This window comes from Solanum dulcamara, chromosome 6 (assembly GCF_947179165.1).
Source record: "Solanum dulcamara chromosome 6, daSolDulc1.2, whole genome shotgun sequence".
Classification (NCBI taxonomy): domain Eukaryota; kingdom Viridiplantae; phylum Streptophyta; class Magnoliopsida; order Solanales; family Solanaceae; genus Solanum; species Solanum dulcamara.
Genome location: NC_077242.1, coordinates 45,607,706 through 45,632,747, shown reverse-complemented (window position 1 = coordinate 45,632,747; position 25,042 = coordinate 45,607,706). Strand labels below are relative to the sequence as shown.

Below are 25,042 nucleotides of genomic sequence, written 5' to 3'. Positions count from 1 at the left end.
GTGGAATGACATAAGGAGAGATATTTTAATTTATGTGTAGCGTTGTTTGAGTTTTTAGAAGGTTAAGGCCGAGTATCTGAGGCCTGGTGGCGTGCTTCAGAGATTACCCATTCCCGAGTTGAAATGGAAGCGGATCACCATGGATTTTATGGTGGAGTTGCTTCTTACTTCCCATGGCTTTGATAGTATTTGGGTCATCGTTGATCGATTGACCAAGTCAACACACTTTCTTCCCATTCATACTTGCTACAGTGCTGAGAGGCTAGACCGTATCTACATTCGGGAGGTGGTTCACCTTCTTGGTGGGCCTATTTCTATCATCTCAGACTAGGGCTCACAGTTCACATCTAGCTTTTGGAGGACTTTTCAGGAGGAGTTGGGTAGCCGTGTCAACCTTAGCACAACTTTTCACCCAAAGACTGATGGTCAGTTGGAGTGCACTATACAGGTTCTCGAGGATATGTTGTGGGCTTGTGTTATGGACTTTGGGGGTCAGTGGGACCTATTTTTGCCTTTTGCGGAGTTTGCGTACAACAACACTGTAGTATTCATATGGCCCTGTTTGAGGCCTTATATGGTATGCATTTATTATACCCTGCACTTTTGTAAATTGGAACATGTTTTTTTTTTCTTCTCTTTCTAAAAGATTGTCATGTGATCCATGTTATCTATAAAGTCCGATGTGAGTAGCGATGATTGGAAATAGGTTTGGAAGGATTGGAAAGGAGTTGGAGGACAAGTAATGAGTCAAGCTAATCAACCTACTTGCGTAAGCTACTGACTTGGATGATCTACATAATTAAGCTACTTGAGTACATGTCGAGCTTAAGTAGCAAGAATTACATAGGTTCTTAAAGTGAGACGAGATTACGAATCCACGGAAGAGGAATAAGGAAGCGTAGTACCTACTTGAAATAAGTTGGTGATGCACCTACTTGGGTAGACCCCACCCCACTACGTGGTAGCCAAAGAGAGGACGCATGGATGCGGTGGCCTAATAAGGGCTGGACACGTGTCACTGTTAGGGGCTGGCACATGTCACACTCTAAGGGAGTGTATAGATACATGTAAAGATGACTAATCCCTCATTTTTGCTTTATTTTAGACTTGGAAACTTTGAGAGAAAATTTGAGAACAAGAGAGAGTAGCTACGGCAACACCTAGGGGCAAGGTAAGCCCTCTAATTTTTCTCCGCAAATTAATTATCTAAGGTATTCTTCGACTAAGTAGAGGTGTTTAACAATGTTTCTTTGGGCAGCAAGGAGGTCGACACGAACCTACAACTTTCGGCAAGTTTCGGAAGGTAAGTTGTTAAGGTATGGCTTAATTCTCTTCTCAAACGTTTGAGTAAGGGTTTAAGCATGTTATGGGTGTGTAAATATGGGTTGGAAATGTGAAAATATGTACGTTACTACTGAAGGATATTGCAGGTTTTATAAGGGCTGTTTTGATGTATTCTAGTTGGCTTAAAGTTTAACTAGTATCGTTGTTATTGTGGTGTTGTATTTGAGGGTGATTTGCACATGTTAAAGGACTGAAAATGTAGCTATGGACGAGTATAAGTGCTGCTGGTGTCAGCCATGTTGTGCTCCCTTCCGTGTGGTTGTGATTTTATGAAATAAAGATTGAAAACCGTATTTTAAAGTCGTGATTTTGGTTGGGCTGTTTGGAGCTTGTATTGTGTAATGTTGAAGTGATTTAATTATTCGTAGTTGCTGGTTGTTGTTGTTGATATGGCTGTACCAATCAGAGGTTAAATTAGAAGTGTGGATAGGGCAAGTTATAGGGGAGATTCTGTCCGATTTCCGTTAACTTCTTAACTAGTCGATATACTAGTCGATAAATGTGAGTGAGGAAATGATTCCTATAGATAATTGCTTTTAGATTTACATGGAAATTCGAAGTCTATTCATAATAGTATTACTTACATGTTAAATAGGGTAAAGAGGTAACGAGGCGAGCTTGGTTATGGTTGATCCACAAGAGGTATGTAAAGCTATCCTTCTTTTCTCTTGGCATGTCTTAGCCATAAGTGGTTTGCATATGAAATGTGGGGATAATTCCATTCATAAAACTCCAAGCATGACTCATAATTCTTACTCACTCCTTGATGTTAAAACTCCTGCAAGAATTGAGTTATTGCCTTTAAGTCTTCTATGTGATGAAAAGTAGTACATGTAAAGCCTATCTCTTCTTGCTTTTGGAATGTCTTAAATATAAGCGAAATGATATATGATATGAGTTGGAGGTATTTCCATTTAGAGGTTCCGAGTATAACTCGTGATTTGTACTCACTTTTGAATGTTAAAGGTCATAGAGTAGTTGAACTACTACCCTCGAGCCTTCTATATGTTGAGTAATAATTGAGTACGTAAGCTCCTATTCCTAAAGTCTCTATGATGATAAATATTTATGGTTGCATAAGTTGTGTGGCATTACCTTGATGCACGTCTATGATGCCTGGGGCTCCACTTGATATGAGTCCTAATGACCTTTAGAGGGTGGTTAAGATGATGATTTAATTTGCATATGGTTATGCACTACTCTGCTCGTGCATACTGTAATACATTTTCCACCGAGTCCCATAATGGGTTGGGTATGATATATATATATATATATATATATATGGATCGGGCCATACGTTCCTCGGTATTATTATACTATATATGGATTGGGCCATACGTTCTTCAATATTATTTTACTATATAAGGATCGGGCCGTACATTCCTTGGCATTACTTTACTATACAAGGATCAAGCCATATATTCCTCGATATTATTTTACTATATAAGGATCGAGATGTATGTTCCTCGGCATTATTATATGATGCATGGAATGGGCCATACATTCCTCGACATTATTATACTATATATGGATCGGGCCGTACGTTCCTCGGCACTAACCTGCTATATACATAGATCGGGCTGTATGCTCTAGAGCGCTAATAGTATATATATGCCTATAATCATGGAATGATGCATTTGTAAAACCGAGTCCCCTAGCGTACCGGGTACGGTATGTGATGATGGTATACATGACTTTATTTCATAAGATGCAGGTATAGTGGTTTACTAATTATTATACTTGTCCCCTACATCCCCATGTCAGCTGTAATCTCTTTGTGGTATTTTATGCTTATATACTCTATACATATATCGTACTGGCCCCCTTTCTTCGGTGGGCTGCATTTCATGCCCATAGGTATAAATGCACGTTTTGGGTATCCGCCAGCTTAGGATTCCACTCAGCGAGTTGGGAGAAACTTCATTGTATCGGAGCCTAGTTTTTGGTACTGATCTTGTGATGTATATATTTGTTTATTCAGGGGTACGGCGGGGGCCTTATCTCGCCATATATTACTGTTAATACTCTGAGAGGTCTGTAGACATGTATGTGGATTATGTATATATATGTGTTTAGCTGTGTCTACATGACTTATTTTTTGGGACATTCCTTTTGTCGTGGCAGCCTTGTTGGCTCGCATATGTGTTTATAATGGGACGAACCCACATACTACGATAGCCTCATCGGTGTTATGCCCCGTGCTTTTGTACTTCAGAATGCTTTCTTAAACTTCTTAAAAGTTACCACGTGACCCAGAGTATCTATAACGTTATCAAATAATTTTAAGGAAGGGAGGATGTGATGCCCCATAAGAGTGAAGGTTAGAAATAGAGTTATAAGGATTTGAAAGGAGTTGGAGGCCAAATAACGAGTCGTGGGACTCGACTTACTTGCGTAAGCTACCAACTTGGATGTGTTACATACTTAAGCTACTTGAATACACATCGAGCTTAAGTAGCAAGGAATACATGGGCTCTTAAAGTGAGACGAAATTACGAACCCATGAAAGAGAAATAAGGAGACAACGCGCCAACTCGAAGAAAGTAGGTGATGCACCTACTTGGACTAAGTAGGTGATGCACCTACTTGGACCAAGTAGGTGACTCACCTTGTTACACCCCGTACTTTTGTACCTTGGAATGCTTCTTAAGCTTCTTAATTTTCTGAGAAGGCTCTTAACCTTCTTAGAAGTCATCATGTGAGTCGGATAATCTATAACGCTATTAAATAATTCTAAGCAAAGGATAAGGAGATACTCCATAAGAGAGAAGATTGGAAATAGGGTTATAAGGATTTGAAACGAGTTGGGGGGCCAAAATAACAAGTCATAGGACTCGACTTACTTGCGTAAGATACCAACTTGGATGTCTTACGTTCTTAAGCTACTTGAGTACACGTCGAGCTTAAGTAGCAAGGAATACATAGGCTCTTGAAGTGAGATGAGATTATGAACCCACAGAAGGGAAATAAGGAGACGACGCGCCTACGTAAAACAAGTAATGAACTAGTCTAAGGGAATGGATAAGGGATTGGTTCCTATGGGTAATTGGTGGTAGAATTACAAGATGGAAAGTCGAAGGTCACTAACCTTAGAATTACTTTCATGTTAAATAGGTTCAAGAGACGATGAGGCGAACATGTTAAGAGTAATCCGTAAGAGGTATGTAAAGCTAATGTTTCCTACTTTTGGCATGTTTTTGGCATAAGTATGTAAAGCTTATTCTTTCTCTTGGCATATTTTGACATAAGTATGAAAAGCTAATCTTTCTTTTGGTGTGGTCTTTATGAAATAAATAGATAATTTTTTTTATGGTTCCAAGGAAGTTCCTATTCCTAGAGACACTAGGATGACCAATTTCTTGATTTCCAAAGGACATTTTATTACGCTTTGATACAAGTATATAATCCAGAAGTTCCATTTTGATGTAATCCATAGTGACTTTCAAAAGGTACTTGATATGACTCTTATCTTGATTTTAAACGATAACTTATTTTAATTATTCCATTGAGCCCTATAATATATTTTGAAATATGGAAATAATTTCAGAAAGACTATTTTGACATAGACCATCGTGACATCTGAAAGAGATGCACTATGATTATCACTCAATTTCTCTTATATGAATTGGCATCGGAGTTACGCTATTAAGTCTCTGGAAATGTTTTATATTTTATATTGCATTTAGTTTCTCACTACTCCACTCGTGGATGCCTCAATGCTTCTTTCACTAAGTTCGGGCTAGGATTAGTTATTATGCATACTTCTTTCCATTGTTCACCGTGCCCCGACGTGAGGGGGAAGGTACAACATGTACATGGGATTTATGGAGTTATGATATGCCATGTACATATATGATATGATATGATCTGATATGACTATCTGATATGTCATGATATGTTACAGAGATATTTCCTACTCTGGAGTTATGATGTGCTGTGGCGCCAATGATAAGGCAGTGACTACGATTTATTCACCGAGCGTCTATACCTGTGGGCATGTAACGCAGCCCCCAAAGAAAGAGGGTTAGTACGGACAATGTACCCAGTATGTAAAGCATGGACTATAATAAGTAAAGCCATTACCAGAATAGAAGATGCAAAAATGAGCAAAATATCCAGAATACCAAAATGCTTATCATAACCACAAATAATGTAAGTAGAAAACATATGCCATATCCGGCCATATTATGCCAAACCATAAATTTTTATTACTAACACCTTCATAACATCATTGTACACCCTAGATAATTAATTCACAGAGCGAAATCAAAGAACTCACCTTTGTTTTCCTTCCAAAACCATAGCTCTCTCCCTCTGTAGTTTCTTCTCTTCTCTTCTTTCTTGTTCTTGAATTTTCTAGATAAGTATGGAACTTTAATAAGTCATAATACATATATATATAGGCCACCTAAGGGGGTGACATGTGTCAACCCCTAAGTGGTGACACATGTCAAGCCCTCATTGGGCCAACACACCCCTTTCCTCTAATCACAAGCTGCCACATGGCAGTCTCTTTTCCCTCTCGTGGGTTCATAATCTTATCTTACTTTATGAATCTATGTAATCCTTGCTACGTAAGCTTGGTATGTACTCCAGTAGCTTAAGTATGTAAGATTTCCAACTTGGTAGCTTACGTAAATAAGTCGAGTCTTATGACTCATCATTTGGTCTCCAACTTCTTCCAGATTCTTATAACTCTATTTCCAATCTTCTCTACTATGGGGTATCGGATTCTCCTTTCCTTAGAGTTGTTTGATAGCGTTATAGATTATTCGGCTCACATGGCAACTCTTAAGAAGATTAAGAGTTCTTAAGAAGTCTTAAGAAGCTTTAAGAAACTTTAGGAAACCTTAAGAAACTTAAGAGGCTTATGATCCTTCCATGAAACTTAAGAGACTTTTAAGAGATTTAAGAACGCATTCCAAGGTACAAAAGTATGGGGTGTAATATCCTTCCCCTATTTTAGAACATTCGTCCTCGAATGTGAACCAAAACCTTTCTCAAGATCTTATACATACTATATGGAGAGTTTCTCTATTCCATTGTAATAACATATACTTTCATTGAGCCATCACTATCAGAGTCCCAAAGGTTGGGATTACCTGTAGCGTAAGGGGTAGGTACAAATACTTGTATTTTAATTCCTCTTTAGCTTCCTAGGTCATTTCTTCGCGATTTGTTTTTGCCACAACACCTTGATGGAGGCTACATCCTTAGTTCACAATCTCCTACTCTGCCGATCTAGGATGGCGATAGGTTGCTTCTTGTAGGATAACTCCTCTATGACCTGGATATCCTTTACGGGATATACTCGGGCTGGATTACCAACACACTTGCGAAGAATTGATACATGGAAGACTGGATGTACTATTTTCAGATTCGCTGGTACATCCAGCTCATAGGCAACCTTGCTTATTCGGCGGAGGATCTGATACAGCCAATGCATCTGGACTAAGTCCTATTTCTTACTGGATCTCATTACTTTCTCTGTGGGTGGTACCTTCGGAAATGCCTAATCATTAACTTGAAACTCTAAAAGTCGACGTCGATTACCTACGTATGACTTCTATCGATTTTGGGCGGCTAATACCTCTCCTGCATGAGCTTCACCTTTTATACAACTTATTGGACCATATCTGAGCCTATTAGTTGTGTTTTAACAATATCAACTAACTAATTGGCGACCTACACTGTCTGCCCTACAAAGTCTCGTATGGGATCATCTGGATACTAGAATAACAGTTAGTATCATAAGTAATCTTGACAGATAGTAGGAAATTGTCCTAGATACCTTTGAAGTCAACCGTATAGGCCCGCAACAAATCCTCTAGCATTTAGCTAGTAAGTGTGATATGTCCTCGATCTAAGGGTACAATGGCGTACGAAGACCTATCTGTCTTCCTAATCTTTTTGTGGACTGATCTTTAGTAGTTAGATGTAAATTGGACTCCTTCATCCGAGACACTAACTATGAGAACTTCATAAGGTCTCACCACCCTCTTGACCTATAAATTCGCATTATCTCAGCTGAACAGGTAGTCCTTGATTGAAGGAACATAGGTTGATATTGTTAATCTGCGGATAAAAAAATTTATATAGAATCATCTGTCCATGGAGTGCAAAGTGAGTCTTGTAGCTAGGGTTGTATTGTGGAATCTTTGACCTCGTGTATTACTTTTTGCCTCCATTAGATAACATCAACTGGTACCCTTACCTTTTTGGGTTTTGTTCTGCTACCAAGCGTTGTCGAAGTTCCCCCACACAATGACCCCTATAGCTGTTCTATATTTTTCTTGTCATTAGCTGGTATTATATTGAAGAACTGTGGCACACAAGTGCACCATCTGTTAGTAATCAACTAATCCTGCTTTCTTTGCTTAAGCCCTTTTATAATTCCCTTAACATAACTTATAACACTCTAGATACATAATCTCGTATCGTTGCTTCGCTGCTAGTTCAGATTCTTCCATCTCGTATGATCATAGTAGCACTAATGCACCAGATCCCACTGGAATTTTGAAGTTAAACATGCTTGGGCGATAGTAGTACTAGGATGGGTGACCTCCCAGGAAGTCCTCTTGTCACATTCCATTACAATCCTTGCAATAATGTGCAAAGGCACTCAACTTAGCCCAAGATTTACCTTAGCGTCTTCTCACTAGTCTTCATGCTTCGCCTTGTCCTCTCCATCCCTGTCTTACCGCGACGTCGGGATAGATTGTTGGTTCAACCATGGCTAGGTCCTATTTTTCCCTTAGTACTTGTTACACCCCACATCTTTGAACTCGAAAGGTTAGTTAAGTTACTTAGAAGTTAGTATGTGATCTACTTAAGTTACGACCCTATTGAACAACTCTAAGAAGGGAGAATGTGACACCCCATGGTAGGGAAGGTTGGAAATAGGGTCAAGAGAAGTCGGCAGGAGTTGGAGGCCAACTAACGAGTCGTAGGACTTGACTTATCTACGTAAACTACTAAGTTAGAAGTCTCATGTATGTGAGTTACTTGATTACATACCAAGCCTACGTAGCAAGGGTTTCATAGGCTCTTAAAGTGAGACGAGATTACGAACCCACGAGGAAGAAAAAAAAATTCGCGGGGCAGCCAATGGGAGGGTGACACATGGAAGCCCCTAAGCAAGCAGGTGACCCACCTGCTTGGGGTCAAGTAGGTGACCCACCTGCTTGGGGGGGTGGGCTCCACTACCACGTGGCAGCCCCACATGGAGTGCATGGACACGGTGGCTCAATAGGGGATGGACATGTGTCCCCCTTAGGGGATGACACGTTTCACCCCTTGGGACACCCATACAAATGATATATATCTCAAACTTCAGCTTGTTCATCAAAATTTCCAGCAGCAACGTGAACAAAAAAACCCTAAAGCTAAGGAGAGAAAATTGCGACGGCTTTGGGAAAAAAATAGGTAAGTCCCATTTTCGTTCCGTAAATTAATTAATTAGCGTATACTACAATGATATGGAAGTATTAGTAGTATAAAATTAGAGTTCGGTGCAGCCAAAAAATGGAAAGCAAGCTGCCACGACGGTTCAGCATGTTTAAAACAATTCCGAGGCGCAATTTTGGCTAGTTTTAGCCAATTTCGGGAAAGGTAAGTTCTTCCCCTCTAATTTGAAGTTTATGATGTTAAATTAGGGTGTATTACACACCTTAGGGGCTGCTGTAAGTTGGGGAAAAGGTTTGAAAAGTTCGGCATTCGAAATAAATGAATTTGGAATCGCTATAGTTAAGTTGTTGTCGAAATAAGGTGTTGTGCGCGTGGGGGCTGCTGCTGGTTGTGTTGTGGCGTGTTGCAGGGTCTAAAAGTTCTCTAAATGAGGTGTGGTATCTGCTTGTTGAATCCACATGACCCTCCGCTTTGCAATTAAAGAATTCGCGAAAGAAAGATTAAGGACTCTAGTTTTGGTATCTTAGTTTCGAGTGAATTATTGGGGGTTTATATGGTGTAATTTTGGTCGTAATATGTATATGTATGGACTGATGGTTCTATTGTTGGTTGGCTTCAGGTTCTAAGGACATGGTTGGGATTTCAGATAGGGCACATTATAGGGGAGGTGCTGTCCGATTTTCGTTAACGCCTTAACTAGTTAAGGAACTAGTCGAGAAGGCGAGCGAAGGGATGAATGTTATGAATACTCATGGGTAGTATAAGTTGCTGAAAAGTCCAAGGTTGTTAATACTTGCATTACTTCCATGTTAAATAGGTTTCGAGGACAACGACGTGGACGTGATTAAGAGAAGTCCATACAAGGTATGTAAAGCTATTCCTTCTTTTGGCATGTTTTGGTATAAGTATGTAAAGCCTATCTGTTCTTTCTTTTGGGCATGTCTTAGATCTAAGTGATAAGTAATATGTGTATGAAGCTTGGAGTATATCTATTCATGAGCTCTGAACATGATTCATGATTCATAATTCGTGTTCACTGTTGAATATTAAGACTCTTAAAGTAGTTAAGCTTCCATTCCTCAAGTTTTCTATATGCTGAGAGCTAGTGTATGTAAAGTTATTCTTCCTCTCTGATGGCATGACTGAGATGTAAGTATTGTGTATATGAAGTTTGAAGTTATTCCACTCTTAAAACTCTGAGGGTGAGTTAAGACTATTGTTCACTTCCTACTGATTAGAACTCCTGTAACAAGTTGAGTCATTACTTTTTCAAAGTCTTCCAGGTGATAGGAAATGGTACATGTAAAGGTTGTCTTTTCCTGCTTCGAGAAAGACTAGACTAAAGGTTCTATAGGACATGGATTTGGATATAGCCCCATTTATAGATTCTGGATGTAACTCATAACTTGTACCCACTTTTGAATGATAAGGGTCTTGAAGTAGTTGAACTACGACCCTTAAGCCTCCTATAGGTTGAATAGTGTTGGGATGTGTAAGCTCGTATATCTAGGGGCTCTTAAACATGCTTTAGGATGATATATGTGGGATGTTTGATATTTTACAGAGTTTTACGTACACGTATATGCATTATGATATATATGGATCGGGCCGAACGTACCTCGACACATTTTGCTATGTAAGGATTGGGTCGTACGTTCCACGATAGGTTATGCATTATACGGATCGGGCCGTCATACCACGACATTATTATGCATTATACGGATCGGGCTGTCGTACCTCGGCATTGTTATATGATATATGGATCAGGCCGTCGTTTCTCGGCATTTTTATATGATACATGGATCGGGCCGTTGTTCCTCGGCATGTACTTTCTATATACAGGGATCGGACTGTACATTCCACAACATTAATGGTATATATATACCTATCATGATAGTTGATGTGTTTGTAACACTGGGTCCCCGAGTGGGCCGGATACGGTACGTGATAATGGTATATCTGACTTTATTTTATGAGATGCAGGTACGGTACCCTATTAAATGCTATACTTGGTTTCCTGCATCCCTGTTTCAGTTGTTATCTTAGTTATGTTATGCTTATATACTCAGTACATGTATCGTACTGACCCCCCTTTCTTTGGGGGGCTGCGTTTTATGCCCACAGGTACCATACAGATTTTGGGAGTCCACCAGCTCAGGATTCCACTTAGCAAGTTTAGAAGGAGCTCCATTGATTTGAAGCCAAGTTTTGGTACCAAACCACCGATGTATATATTTGGTTACACAGAGGTACGGCGAGGGCCCTATCCCGCCATATGTTGTCGTTCCTATTCTTAGAGGTCTGTAGACATGTATGTGTGGATTGTTCATGAGTTTATTTCGGTTGTGCCTATATGACACATTGTAAATGTTTTTACGTTATGGCAGTCTTGTCGGCTTGCATTCTCTTTCATGATATGATATGAATGAAAGAGGCCACACGTACACGAAAAAGTTTTAACTCATTGGGGTTTTTGTGAGTAGTATCTCTTGCTCATAGTTCAATTTGACTACAATTGACAAATATGTATACGAGGGTCTAGGTCGGACCCCAGACGCTGCCCACAGGGTTGGGTCGTGACAGTACTCCCCCCATCTTGGTAGTTTGGTCTAACCCATCTTGACATCTCTCTGTAACGTATCCAAAACATCCTAGCTCCTTTTCTCGTGTACTTCTCACTTAACCCTATACTCAACATCTACATATCCATAGGTTGCATAACCATTCTGATACAACCTATATAAGATAGACATAATCTTTTCATTTCCAGGCCCATCTTGCTTTACATATCGACTTCACACTAGAACTTTCTCACGCCAATGCTATTTTGTCCTAGTCTTTTCTTTTTTTCCTTTACGTACTCCTTGGTCTCCTTATTTCCTACTGTAAGAGATTTTCTATTCTTTCTCGTTGCTACTTGTATGTCACCATACCAGCAGCCAATGACGTTATTGCCATATCTTAATCTTTACCTAAATATGACCATACTACCCTTTACACGGTCCTTAGTTTGCTCAGTCCTACTCTCTTATTGTATTCACCCCTTGTGGTAGGCACCCATCCCTTAGGGTTCTACCAATGATTCTTCGCACAGTATTAGATACCGCGGCTTGTATCTGTTTATTGTTGGCCTCGAGCTCCTGCTAACTTGTGCCAATATGAGATCTCACTTGAAATTTAAGCGTTCCTATCAACATGTGATAGTGTTAGTTGATTTCATCTCATGCGTGTATTTCTCTCGTCCACTTCCCCCTTTAGGGCGTACCCATGTCATCCTCCATTTATTTTCAACTGTTCATACGCATATGATTCTGTTCCAACATATTTGACATACTGCACCGTGTCTACACCTTCTGTTAACTCATCTATACTTTAGGTTGCCTCTGTAAGAAACTTTAATACAACCATGGGATGCTTAGAATTCTCGATAAATAGTATACAATCTAGTCCAAGTACTGGTACTCGAGTCATATAACTAATGTAGTAGCTTAGTCGAAGCCGCATTTCCTTCATCCCAATTAGTACGTCACTAGTGCTTATAATCGTGTCCGATTCTCCATTCAAGGGAACTTATACTCTGATGACACGTGTTTCTAGCTTTGCTATAACACTATCTTCATCCCAGTGAATACCACTTGTTCCTCTTAATAGACTCGCAACATATCAATGGTCTTGCAGAGCTACCTCCCTCATCCTTGAGGGGTCTTACTATTTTCCACGGTGGAGGTACATATACACAATACCCCTTTCTGCTTTATGCGCTTTCATCCTTATCGTGTACTCGATGCTGACTCCTAATCTTACTCACAATTACATTCTTTAGTTACTTTGTTACTAGGACCTACGTACTTCCATGATGATCCTCATTATATTCACACTATATTCTGCTCATGGTCAATCCCGAAGGCTAATATTTCTTAACCTTTATTCACGATCCTTACTCTGGACTAATTCCACCTGGTGGAGCAAGCTTAATTAACCCCCTTATCCTTCCTCGTCATTCTCATCCTTAATACCTCGCAAGCAGTCTTAAGACATTCATATCCATCACCATTCTTCTCACCATATCAGTATTGACCTTCTAATTACCACCCATACCGTAATTTACTTATTTCCCAAAGTCAGCTGTACTCCTAGTTTAGTCCGATCTTATCGTTACTGTGGATACAATCTCTAGAGATATACTACAACCTTATATCTCATTCTCTTTTTATTTCAAAAAAAAATTCGGTAGAGTTTCCTCTATATTCCTTACTATCCCAAACCTGCACTCAGGAAATACCAACAATGCCTCACAGGGCCAATATATATATATATATATATATATATATATATATATCACCACTACACAGTGCGCCCAATATCAATAATAGTATAAAATAATGGACTTACCGAATGTCCAACTCGAACTGTACCCGGTACACTTTCCTATCTATTTTTTTCTTCAATCTTCGAATTTATATTTCAATCTTCTTACCTTATCCAGTATGCCTCCTTCACACCATTAATTACCTGTATACTGGGTAGCTTCCAATATTATCCGTCATTTTCTTTTGTCGATGTCGTTCTTCAGCTGAAATGAAAGGTTAGAAAAAGGAATTTCATGTCCTATGGCTAGGCTCTATCGTACGATTTTAGATATAAAAGAAAGGTGACATCCTAAATGCCCTATAACCTCCTATTTATAAATGTGACGTGCAACACACTGATAAACAAGACTCTACTAGACACGGTCTGTAGACATTCCAAGAAAGAACCGCTCTGATACCACTTTTGTCATGACCCAACCCCGTAGGCCATGATGGGTGCTCGAATTGGGCACTCACGTATATCCCTGCTATCTATAAGTAAATCTGTCCCTTGTTTAAGTTATAGCACATCAACGGGTAGGATAACATATAAGCCGGTGAGGCTTATCATAGGCACCAATGTACATACATGCATATACAACCCATACACAACCCATATACATGTCCACAGACCTCTAAGAGTAAGAACAATAACATAAGGCGGGACAGGGCCCCTGCCGTACCCATGAACAAATAAATATATACATCGAGGGTTAATACCAAAACTAGGCTCCGACATAATGGAGCACTTCTGAACTGTTGAGTGGAACTCCTACGCTGATGGATCTCCAAAGTATGTATCTGTACCTGCAGGTATGAATGCAGCCCCCCTCCCCCCAAGAAAGGGGGTCAGTACGACATATATACTGAATATGTAAAGCATAGACATCATAAGGAAATTACAGTTGGCATAGGGATGCAGGGGGTAAGTATAACATTTATCTATTTACCGTACTCGCATCGTATAAAAGAAAGTCATACATATTACCATCAAGTACTGTGCCCGGCCCATTTTAGGGACTCGGTGTACCATCTACATCATTTTGTCATCATATGCACATATATATTATTAGCGATATAGAATGTACAGCCCGACCATATATATAGTAAGTACAAGCCGAGGAGCGTACGACCCAATCCGCATATCATATAATAATGCCGAAGAATAATGGCTGATCCACATATCATATAGTAATGCCGAGAAATGTTTGGTCTGATCCACATATCACATAGTAATGCCGAAGAATGTTCGATCCAATCCATATATCATATAGTAATTTTAAGGAACATTCGGTCCGATCCACATATCATATAATAATAATTATTCTATAGCCGGCTCGAGACTCAGTGAAAGATGTATTACAGTATACAAAAATCAAGTAGTGAGTAACCATATACAATCTAAATCATTATCAGAGACTCGACAATGTAAGATAATTAAGCTATCGTCCGAGGACTAGAATAGTAGTGTAGCCATCTCAAGCCTTCTAAATGCCACTGAGGCCTATATCACTTAGGATCTCGGGGACCCTAGACATGTACTAAAGTAATACTAACAGTTCATAGAATCAGGGATACCCATCGTCACATAGTCCTTAGGAATAGGAGCTTATGCATCCTGTACTTCTCAACCTATGGAGTTCAAGGAAAGTAGTTCAACTTACTACAAGAGTTTGACATTCAGAAATAAATAAGAGATACGGATTATATTTAGGACTTAAAAGTGGAGTTACCCTAGAGCTCGTATTACATTTTACTTACAATTAGGACATGCCAAAGAAAGAGAAAGAATAACTTTTACCTAGTCTCTACTTTTCCTCAAGGAGTCATCATTTACTATGAGTCGAACGGGAAATAAATTTACTTATAGTTGGCAGGGTTACACACGTGTATCCAGTTCGGAGAACCGTCACGGCCTATGAGATTGGGTCATGACAATATAAGCCACCTAAGGGCGTGACATATGTCAACTCCTAAGTAGTGACACATGTCAAGCCCTAAGTGGTGACATGCGTTAAGCCTTCTTGGGCCAACACACCCCTTTTATCCAATCACAAGCTGCCAGATGGCATATGAGGGTCCACCACCCTTGCTCCAGCTACTGCCACATGGCACTCTCTTATGCTTCCACATGACACTCTCTTATGCTGCCACGTGGCACTCTCTATTCCCTCTCATGGGTTAGTAATCTCGTCTTAATTTATGAACCTATATAATCCTTGCTACATAAGCTTGGTATGTACTCCAGTAGCTTAAGTATGTAAGATTTCCAAGTTGGTAGCTTACGAAAATAAGTCATGTCCTACAACTCATCATTCGGTCTCCAACTTCTTTCAGATTCTTATAACTCTATTTTCAATCTTCTCTACTATGGGGTATCACATTCTCCTTTCCTTAGAGTTGTTTGATAGCATTATGGATTATCCGGCTCATACAACAACTCTTAAGAAGTCTTACAAAGCTTTTAGAAGCTTTAAGAAACTTTAGAAAACCTTAAGAAACTTAATGTTACACCCCACCCTTTTTAAGCTCGGAATGTCTCATAAGTTCCTTGGACATTATCCTTTGAGACGGATACGCTACGACACTATAAAATGGCTATAAGGAAGGGAGAATGTGATAACCCATAGTAGAGAAGGTTGGAGACGAAATCATAAGAGTTCGGAAGGAATTGGAGGCCAAATAATGGGTCGTAGGACTCGATTTATCTACATAAGCTACTAACTTGAAAGTCTTACATACTTAAGCTATTGGAGTACATACCAAGCTTGGGTAGCATGGGTTACATAGGCTCTTAAAATAAGACGAGATTACGAACCTACGAGAGGGAGCAAAAACTAGTTTCCGAACTTACGAAAGTGAAGAGGGCAGGTGATAAGCAAGCACCTCAAGCAAGTAGGTGACAAGCAAGTAGGTGACTCACCTACCTGCTTGGGGGGGTGGACTCCACTGCAATGTGGCGGAGCGTGATAGGTCGCATGAGCCTAGGTGGCGTCCTAGGGGCTCCCACGTGTCACCCTAAGGGGATGCCACGTGGCACCTTATTAAAAGGTAGATATATACATATTAATGACTCTTAAGTCATTTAGAGTCCAAAAATCAGACAAAGAATGGAGAAAAAACGTGAGAGAAGAGGCAGCCATGATTGGAGAAGTTTAAGGTAAGTTCCTTGATTTTTCTTCCGTGAATTAATTAGCTACGGTGTTCCTCAAGCACGTGGAGATGTATATATGTGTATATATGTATATTATGATGACTAAGAAGTCATTCTTCAGCTGTACACTTGGAAAAAATTGGACAGAAATGTGAGAGGAAGAAGAGAGGAGGGCTACGGCCTAGGGGCTGCCAAGGTACGCCTCCGGGATTTGCTCCGTAAATAAATTATCTAAGGTATACTATGATGAATTTAGGGTTCTAATAACATAAATTTAATGTTTTGGTCAGCGAGGAAGTCTCACAAACAGCCTGCTCAAGTTCAACGAGTTTGAAGAAGTTCCGAGTTGCGATTTGGCTAGTTTTGGCCAATTTCGGGTAAGGTAAGGCTTCTCCTTTAAATTTGGTATTTATTGTATTATTATAGGGTGTATTACACACCGTTTGGGCTGCTGGAAGTTGTGTAAAAGTCATAAAAAGTTCGACGTTCAGAATAAACTAAATTGAAGTCTCTATAGTTGAATTGTTGTCGAAATAAAGTGTTGTTCTTGTGAGTTGCTGCTGCAGGGGTGTGGATTGTGGTTTCAGGGTCTAAATATGTTCTAAATTAGGCGGGGGAGCTTCTGGTTTCAGCCACATGAACCCCCGCTTCGTACGGTTAAAGGTTTGGCAAAAATGGAAACTAGAAACCCTATTTTGATATCGTATTTTTGAATAAGTCGTTTGAAGTTTATATTGTATATGGTTGGTGTGAATTTATGTAGGTTGTTGTTGTTGTTTGGCTGTAGGTATTAGGGACCTAATTGGAAATTCGTATAGGGCACATTATAGGAGAGGTGCTGCCCAATTTTCGTTAACACCTTAACAAACTAAAGAACTAGTCGAGGAAACGACTAAGGAAATAGATTCCATTAATATTAAGGCGTAACCTAAGATGCTGGAGAGTTAAGAGTAGTTGATATTCATATTACTTTCATATTGAATAGGTTCAGAAGACGATGAGACGAGCAGGATAAAGGGTAACTCCCAAGAGGTATGTAAAGCTTTCTCTTGGCATGTTTTGGTATAAGTTCGTACAACTATCTTTCTTTCCTTTTGGTAATATTTAGCCTTAAGTGAATTGTATATGAAGTACGGGGATAATTCCATTCCCAAAATTTCGAGTACGCCTCATAACCCCTATCCACTGTTCAGTATTAGAGTTCCTGTGAAGATTAAGTATTTCCTAGTAGGGCTTCTATGTGTCAGAATGTAATGTATGGGAAGCTATCTCTCATTTTCATTGAGATGTATTTGATACAAAAATGAGGTTACAATACCATAGTGGTCACCGAGCCCCGTGAAGGGCCGGGTACGAAATATGTATATGAAGATCACCTGAAGGAAAGTACAGACTATATAGAGCTTATTCTCTTTCTTGTTTTGGGGCATGTCCTTGTCTTAGTTGTAAGTTGAATCTGATCTGAACTCCGAGGTAACTCCATTCTTAAACATCTCTTAATTACTTCTGAATATTAAACTCCTATAGTAGTTGAACTACTTTCCCTGGAAACTTTTATATGTTAAAGAGGCACCAAATGTACAGGCTCCAAGTCTTAAAGACTATACGAGATTAAGTGTTTTTGGTCCCATAAATGATTTGGCCCTACGTTAATACATGTCTAGGGTCCCCGAGATTACTTTTGAGACAGTTCATAATGGTATTTAGAGGACACTCGAGATGACTACACCATTACTCGGGTCCTCAAACAAAAGCTTAAATTTCTTATTTGGTCGAGTCTCTGATAATGATTTAAATTGCATATAGTTACTCACGACTCGACTCGTGTATACTGTAACACTTCTTTCACCGAGTCTCGGGCCAGGTACGTTGTCGTGCAAAATTTACTGCATTGTTCACCGATCCCCTCACTAGAGGGCCGGATACGTATGTATATATATGATGATGTGTTGTAATAAGGTGGTGATGGCGCCGGGCCTATGATGGTCCTACAGATGTGATTCACCGGACCCCTGAAAGGGCCGGCTATATTGTATAAATTGAGCATGCATGCTTTTGTGATTCACAGAGTACAGGTACATGACTTCAATTTAATAATTTGTTCCCCTGCTTCTCTATTTCGAATATACCTCTAATATATTATGTTACATTTTACATACTCAGTACATATGTCGTACTGACCCCTTTTCTCGGGGGGCTGCGTTCATGCCCGCAGGTACAGATACAGATTTTGGGAGTCTGGCAACTTAGGATTCCATGCAGCTTAGCTGGAAGAGGCTCCATTGTATTGGGGCCTAGTTTTAGATACTGTCCACTAATGTATAAAAGTTGTTTTATCCATTCAGGGGTATGGCGGGGGCCCTGTCTCGCCATATGTTGTCATTTGTATGTTTAGAGGTCTGCAGATGTGTATATGTGGGTTGTGTATGTCAGTTTGATTCAGCTGGGTCTAAATGATATATGATATATGATATATGTTATTATGTTATGGCAACCTTGTCGGCTTGCGTGCCCTGTCATGTTGTGATACAAATGTAAAGGGCTACAGGTTTATGAAAATGTTATCGCCCAGTAGGGCTCTGTTACATGATATTATCTTATTTACAATTTAATATGACCGCAGCTAATAGATATGTGTATGGGGGGTCAAGGTCGGACCCCAATCGCGGCCTACGGGGTTGGATCGTGACAGAAGTTGTATCAGAGTAGTTCGTCCTCAGAGTGTCTGCAGACCGTGTCTAGTAGAGTTTTGGTTATCGATGTGTTGTGCGCCACATCTATAAACAGGAAGCTACAGAACATTTACGATGTTTCCTTTCTTTCACATCAGAGATCGTGCTTTAGATCCGAGTCATAGAAAAATTCCTTATACTAACCTTGGATCTTAACAGAAGGACGACACCAACAGAAGAAAGTAATTGACGACATGGAAAGTTATGAAGCATGCAGGTAAGTGAAGTAAAGACACGGAAGATATCCGTCGGGTAAGGTATTGAAAAATAAAGTTGAAACCTGAAAGAAAAGCAGACAGAAAGTACAATAGATGCAGTTTGAAGTTGGACATATGAGGTAAGTCCAGTATTTTTATATTATTGTTGTCGTTGAAAGCCCTGTGTGGCTGCGATATGAGATGGCATTGAAAGCCCTGTGTGGCTGTGATATGATATGTATATATATATGTTGGCCCTATGAGGCATTGTTGGTATTTTCTGCGTGCAGGTTTTGGGATAAGTAATAAATGTAGAGAAAACTCTGTCGAAATTTTCCCAGAACAAGGAAAAGGAAATGAAGCATAGATTTTTGAGATGTCCGAGAAATTGATACCAAATACCCCTACTGTGTTTAACTAAATTTGTAAGAGGTATCCTTCAGGTCGCCAACAAGGGGCACCCTTTTTACTTGAAGAATTTTATTTCTCCGAAATAAAAGCTTAATTAAGTAGTAAAGTTCAGATTACAGTATCTCTAGCCGTATTTGTATTGTAGGAATATAAATAGAGGGCTCAGAATAAAGGATAAGATGTCCCGCGAATGAGTTTCACTCTTTTGAAAAAAATACCAAGCCCTCAACTCCTAATTGTAAATTAGACGAGTTGTTCATAACTCGATAAATAAACTCAGAAGGAGACCAGGTAGGTTAAGTACTAAAAGAAGTACTGTGATGTTTAAGAGGTTTTGATTTCTTCCAACAATGATTGGGAAATGATTTATAATAACCGTTTATAGTTCTCCACCAACTAATTGGGGAAACAGCTTCGAACAGAAGCACCACAAAGAGATGTCAGGAGGAACTAAATGCGAATACGAATTAAAAGGGGGATATATAAGTATGAATTGAATAGTATGATACGAGTATGCAGGGATAAAGTAGAACCACTAGTTAGATGCACATAGTACGCGTTGACTAAGTTAATGGCCTGCGTTGAGAACGCAGTAAGAGCATGGGGCTTAAGATACAAAAAAAAATGAAAAATGACGCGTGTACACAACGTCGCCCCGAAAATAGTGGAACCCTTAAGGGACGAGGATGGCAAACTTAAGGAACAAATGACGCAACTTCTATTCTCCCCAAGAAGCAAAGGATATAGGTTGGGACAAAACCACTACTTTGAGAAAACCTAGAATAGTTGTCGTCAGAATGCTAGCACTGCCTAATGGAAATTGGAACGACTACAAGTACAAACAGCAGAAAGTACGAATACCCTTTAAAGGGGGGAAGTTAATGAGAAAATGGCAAAAGTAAGGTGAAGGCAATCGATATGGGAATATATTTGAGATGGGTGTCTAAACTTCAATAAGATATCTTGCCGAACCAAGTTAAAAAGGTCCGGAGGCCACCAATAATTGGATGAAAGCCAGAATGCTATGTAAAGCAGCGTTAAAAAGGTTGTGACGAAATCCTGAACAACATAAAACTAGAAGGCAGCTGCATATAAAACAGAAGAATGTACCAATGAAAGGATATCAAATAATTCAAGAGACACTACGAAGGAGAATGACAGCATGCTAGAACAAAAGCCAAAACGTTGGTCATAGAGTTAGTCGCAAATGATGTTGCGATAGATAAATAACCAAAGGAAAAGGAATAGAAAGCCTCCTATGGTAGTAAATGAGGAGAACACAAAGTGAATGGAGGATAGTGGAGCTAAAGGTCTACGCCGACATGGGATGCAAGATAACAGACGAAAGGACAGGGCAAAACATAAAGACTCGCGATACAATGCTAAGGTAAATCTGGAGCTGAGTTGAGTGCCCCACACATTATGGCAAGAATTACAATAAAACGCGACACGAAGACTTCCCAGGAAGGTCACCCATCCCAGTATTACTCTCACCCCAGCACGCTTAACTTTAAAATTCTGATGGAACTTAATGTGTTAGTGCTGGTATGATCACACGAGGTGGAAGAATCAGAACTAGCGGTGGAGGAACGACATGAGATAATGTTCCTGGAATAATATATGTTATGTTATGGAAATTGTAATAAGGGCTTAAGCAAAATAAGAAGGATTAGCTAATTGCTAATTGACGACACACTCGAATTCCACAGCTCTTCAACATAGAGCTAGTTAATGAGAGGGAAACTACAGAATGGCTATATGGGCCAGTGGGCGAGGGAATTTGGACACCACTTGGTATCCAACTCTGAGGGCGAAAAAGCAAGACCCAAAAGATCGAATGCCAGTTAATGTTCTGAAAAGAGTTGAGAAGGACTATATGAGGCTAACGGTTCCCAAATTATCAACATCATTATGAACCTATTTTGTACTCTGTAAGAGTAGGGTGCTATATGGGTTATTGTGAGTAGGCTAACGAATCAGCTCATTTGCTTCCAAGCAAGACCACTTATGCTGCTAGAACTAGGTGAAGTTATATGACAAGGAAGTAGTAAGGTTCCGTGAGGTTTCCTCATCTAATATCCCAGATAAAGGGACTTCAATTATAATTAATGCCTTGAGATCAGTCCAAGAAGAGATCAGGAGCACAGACAGGTCTTAGTACCGCATTTCTCCCTCGAGCTACTAAACAGACTGAGTGCACTATTAGACGCTAGAAGATATGTCACAAGCCGGGAGATTAACTTCGAAGGTAGCCGGAATGATTATCCATCACTTATCAAGTTGCCTACAATAATAATTACTACTCCAGTATTCCAATGGCCCCGATATGATTAAGCAAGCTATTGACTAAAAGCCTAGAATTGGCAGGAATGATATACAGATAATCGACATCGACATACAAAGTTCAAGTTGATGATTGGATGTTCATCATAGGGTCACCTAGAAAAGGAACTTGACCCAGAATATGTTAGACGGTATCAAGTTACTCATAAGGTGGGCAACGTGGCTGGTAAGTTAAATTTACCACCTTATTTAGAAACTATACGCCCAGTCCATCAGATACTGATGAGTCACCCAGGGTATATTCCATAAATGAGGTCCAGTAGATGGAATCCTATGAGGAAAATCCTACCACCATCCTAGATCGGCAAACTGAAAGATTGTAGACTAAAGACGTACCTTTCGTCAAGTTATGGTAGAAAAACCAAAACCAGAAAAAGGATGACCGGGGAAACTAAAGCGAACATGAAACGCAAGTATTCGCACTTGTAACCGATGTCTACAGGTAACTCCAACTCTTAAGCACTCGTATGTTAATAATATAGATGGGAACGTATGTGATAGCATAAAGGAAAGGAACCCCTCTATAATCTATATAAAGTCTTAAAGGAAGTTGCATTTAACATTCGGGGACGAATGTTCTAAAGGGGGGAAGGATGTTACACCCCACCCTTTTTAAGCTCGGAATGTCTCATAAGTTCCTTGGACATTATCCTGTGAGCCAGATACGCTACGACACTATCAAACGGCTCTAAGGAAGGGAGAATGTGATACCCCATAGTAGAGAAGGTTGGAGATGAAATCATAAGAGTCCGGAAGGAATTGAAGGCCAAATAATGGGTCGTAGGACTCGATTTATCTACGTAAGCTACTAACTTGGAAGTATTACATACTTAAGCTATTGGAGTACATACCAAGCTTGGGTAGCATGGGTTACATAGGCTCTTAAAATAAGACGAGATTACGAATCTTCGAGAGGGAGCAAAAACTAGTTTCCAAACTTATGAAAGTGAAGAAAGAAGGTAACAAGCAAGCACCTCAAGCAAGAAGGTGACAAGCAAGCAGGTGACTCACCTGCCAGCTTAGGGGGGTGGACCCCGCTGCCACGTGGCGGCACGTGATAGGTCACATGAGCCTAGGTGGCGTCCTAGGGGGCTTCCACGTGTCACCCTAAGGGGATGCCATGTGGAACCTTATTAAAAGGTGGATATATACATATTAATGACTCTTAAGTCATTTAGAGTCCAAAAATCAGACAAAGAATGGAGAAAAAACGTGAGAGAAGAGGCAGCCATGGTTGGAGAAGTTTAAGGTAAGTTCCTTGATTTTTCTTCTGTGAATTAATTAGCTATGGTATTCCTCAAGCACGTGGAGATGTATATATGTGTATATATGTATATTGTGATGACTAAGAAGTCATTCTTCAGCTGTACACTTGGAAAAAATTGGACAGAAATGTGAGAGGAAGAAGAGAGGAGGGCTACGGCCTAGGGGCTGCCAAGGTACGCCTCCGGGCTTTGCTCCGTAAATAAATTATCTAAGGTATACTACAATGAGTTTAGGGTGATAATAAAATAAATTTACTGTTTGGGGCTGCGAGGAAGTCGCACAAACAGCCCGCTCAAGTTCAGCGCGTTTGAAGAAGTTCCGAGTTGCGATTTGGCTAGTTTTAGCCAATTTAGGGTAAGGTAAGGTTTATCCTTTAAATTTGGTCTTTATGGAGTTATTATAGGGTGCATTACACACCTTTTGGGCTGCTGGAAGTTGTGTAAAAGTCGTAAAAAGTTCGACGTTCGTAATAAACTAAATTGAAGTCTCTATAGTTGAATTGTTGTCGAAATAAAGTGTTGTTCTTGTGAGGTGCTTCTGCAGAGGTGTGGCTTGTGGTTTCAGGGTCTAAATATTTTCTAAATGATGTGGGGTAGCTTCTGGTTTCAGCCACATGACTCCCCGCTTCGTACGGTTAAAGGTTTGGTAAAAATGGAAACTAGAAACCCTATTTTGATATCGTATTTTTGAATAAGTCATTTGGAGTTTATATTGTATATTGTTGGTGTGAATTTCTGCAGGTTGTTGTTGTTGTTTGGTTGTAGGTCTTAGGGACCTAATTGGAAATTCGAATAGGGCACATTATAGGGGAGGTGCTGCCCAATTTTCGTTAACACCCTAACAAACTAAAGAACTAGTCGAGGAAACGACTAAGGAAATAGATTCCATTAATATTAAGGCGTAACCTAAGATGCTGGAAAGTTAACAGTAGTTGATATTCGTATTACTTTCATATTGAATAGGTTCAAAAGATGACGAGACGAGCAGGATAAAGGGTAACTCCCAAGAGGTATGTAAAGCTTTCTGTTGGCATGTTTTGGTATAAGTTCGTACAACTATGTTTCTTTCCTTTTGGAATTATTTAGACTTAAGTGAATTGTATATGAAGTGCGGGGATAATTCCATTCCCAGAATTTCGAGTACGCCTCATAATCCCTATCCACTGTTCAGTATTAGAGTTTCTGTGAAGATTAAGTATTTCCTAGTAGGGCTTCTATGTGTCAGAATGTAATGTATGGGAAGCTATCTCTCATTTTCAGTGAGATGTATTTGATACAAAAATGAGGTTACAATACCATAGTGGTTCACCGAGCCCCGTGAAGGGCCGGGTACGAAATATGTATATGAAGATCATTTGAAGGAAAGTACAGACTATATAGAGCTTATTCTCTTTCTTGTTTTGGGGCATGTCCTTGTCTTAGTTGTAAGTTGAATCTGATCTGAACTCCGAGGTAACTCCATTCTTAAACATCTCTTAATTACTTCTGAATATTAAACTCCTATAGTAGTTGAACTACTTTCCCTGGAAACTTTTATATGTTAAAGAGGCACCAAATGTACAGGCTCCAAGTCTTAAAGACTACACGAGATTAACTGTTTTTGGTCTCATAAATGATTTGGCCCTACGTTAATACATGTCTAGGGTCCCCGAGATTACTTTTGAGACAATCCATAATGGTATTTAGAGGACACTCGAGATGACTACACCATTACTCGGGTCCTCAAACAAAAGCTTAACTTTCTTATTTGGTCGAGTCTCTGATAATGATTTAAATTACATATAGTTACTCACGACTCGACTCATGTATACTGTAACACTTCTTTCACTGAGTCCCGGGC

At 39.7% G+C, this 25,042-nt stretch overlaps 1 pseudogene; it reads right to left on the bottom strand.

Moving 5' to 3' along the window:
• Window positions 1-21,033: 21,033 nt before the first annotated feature.
• LOC129893599 (5S ribosomal RNA) lies at window positions 21,034-21,153 on the bottom strand (annotated as a pseudogene).
• Window positions 21,154-25,042: the final 3,889 nt, after the last annotated feature.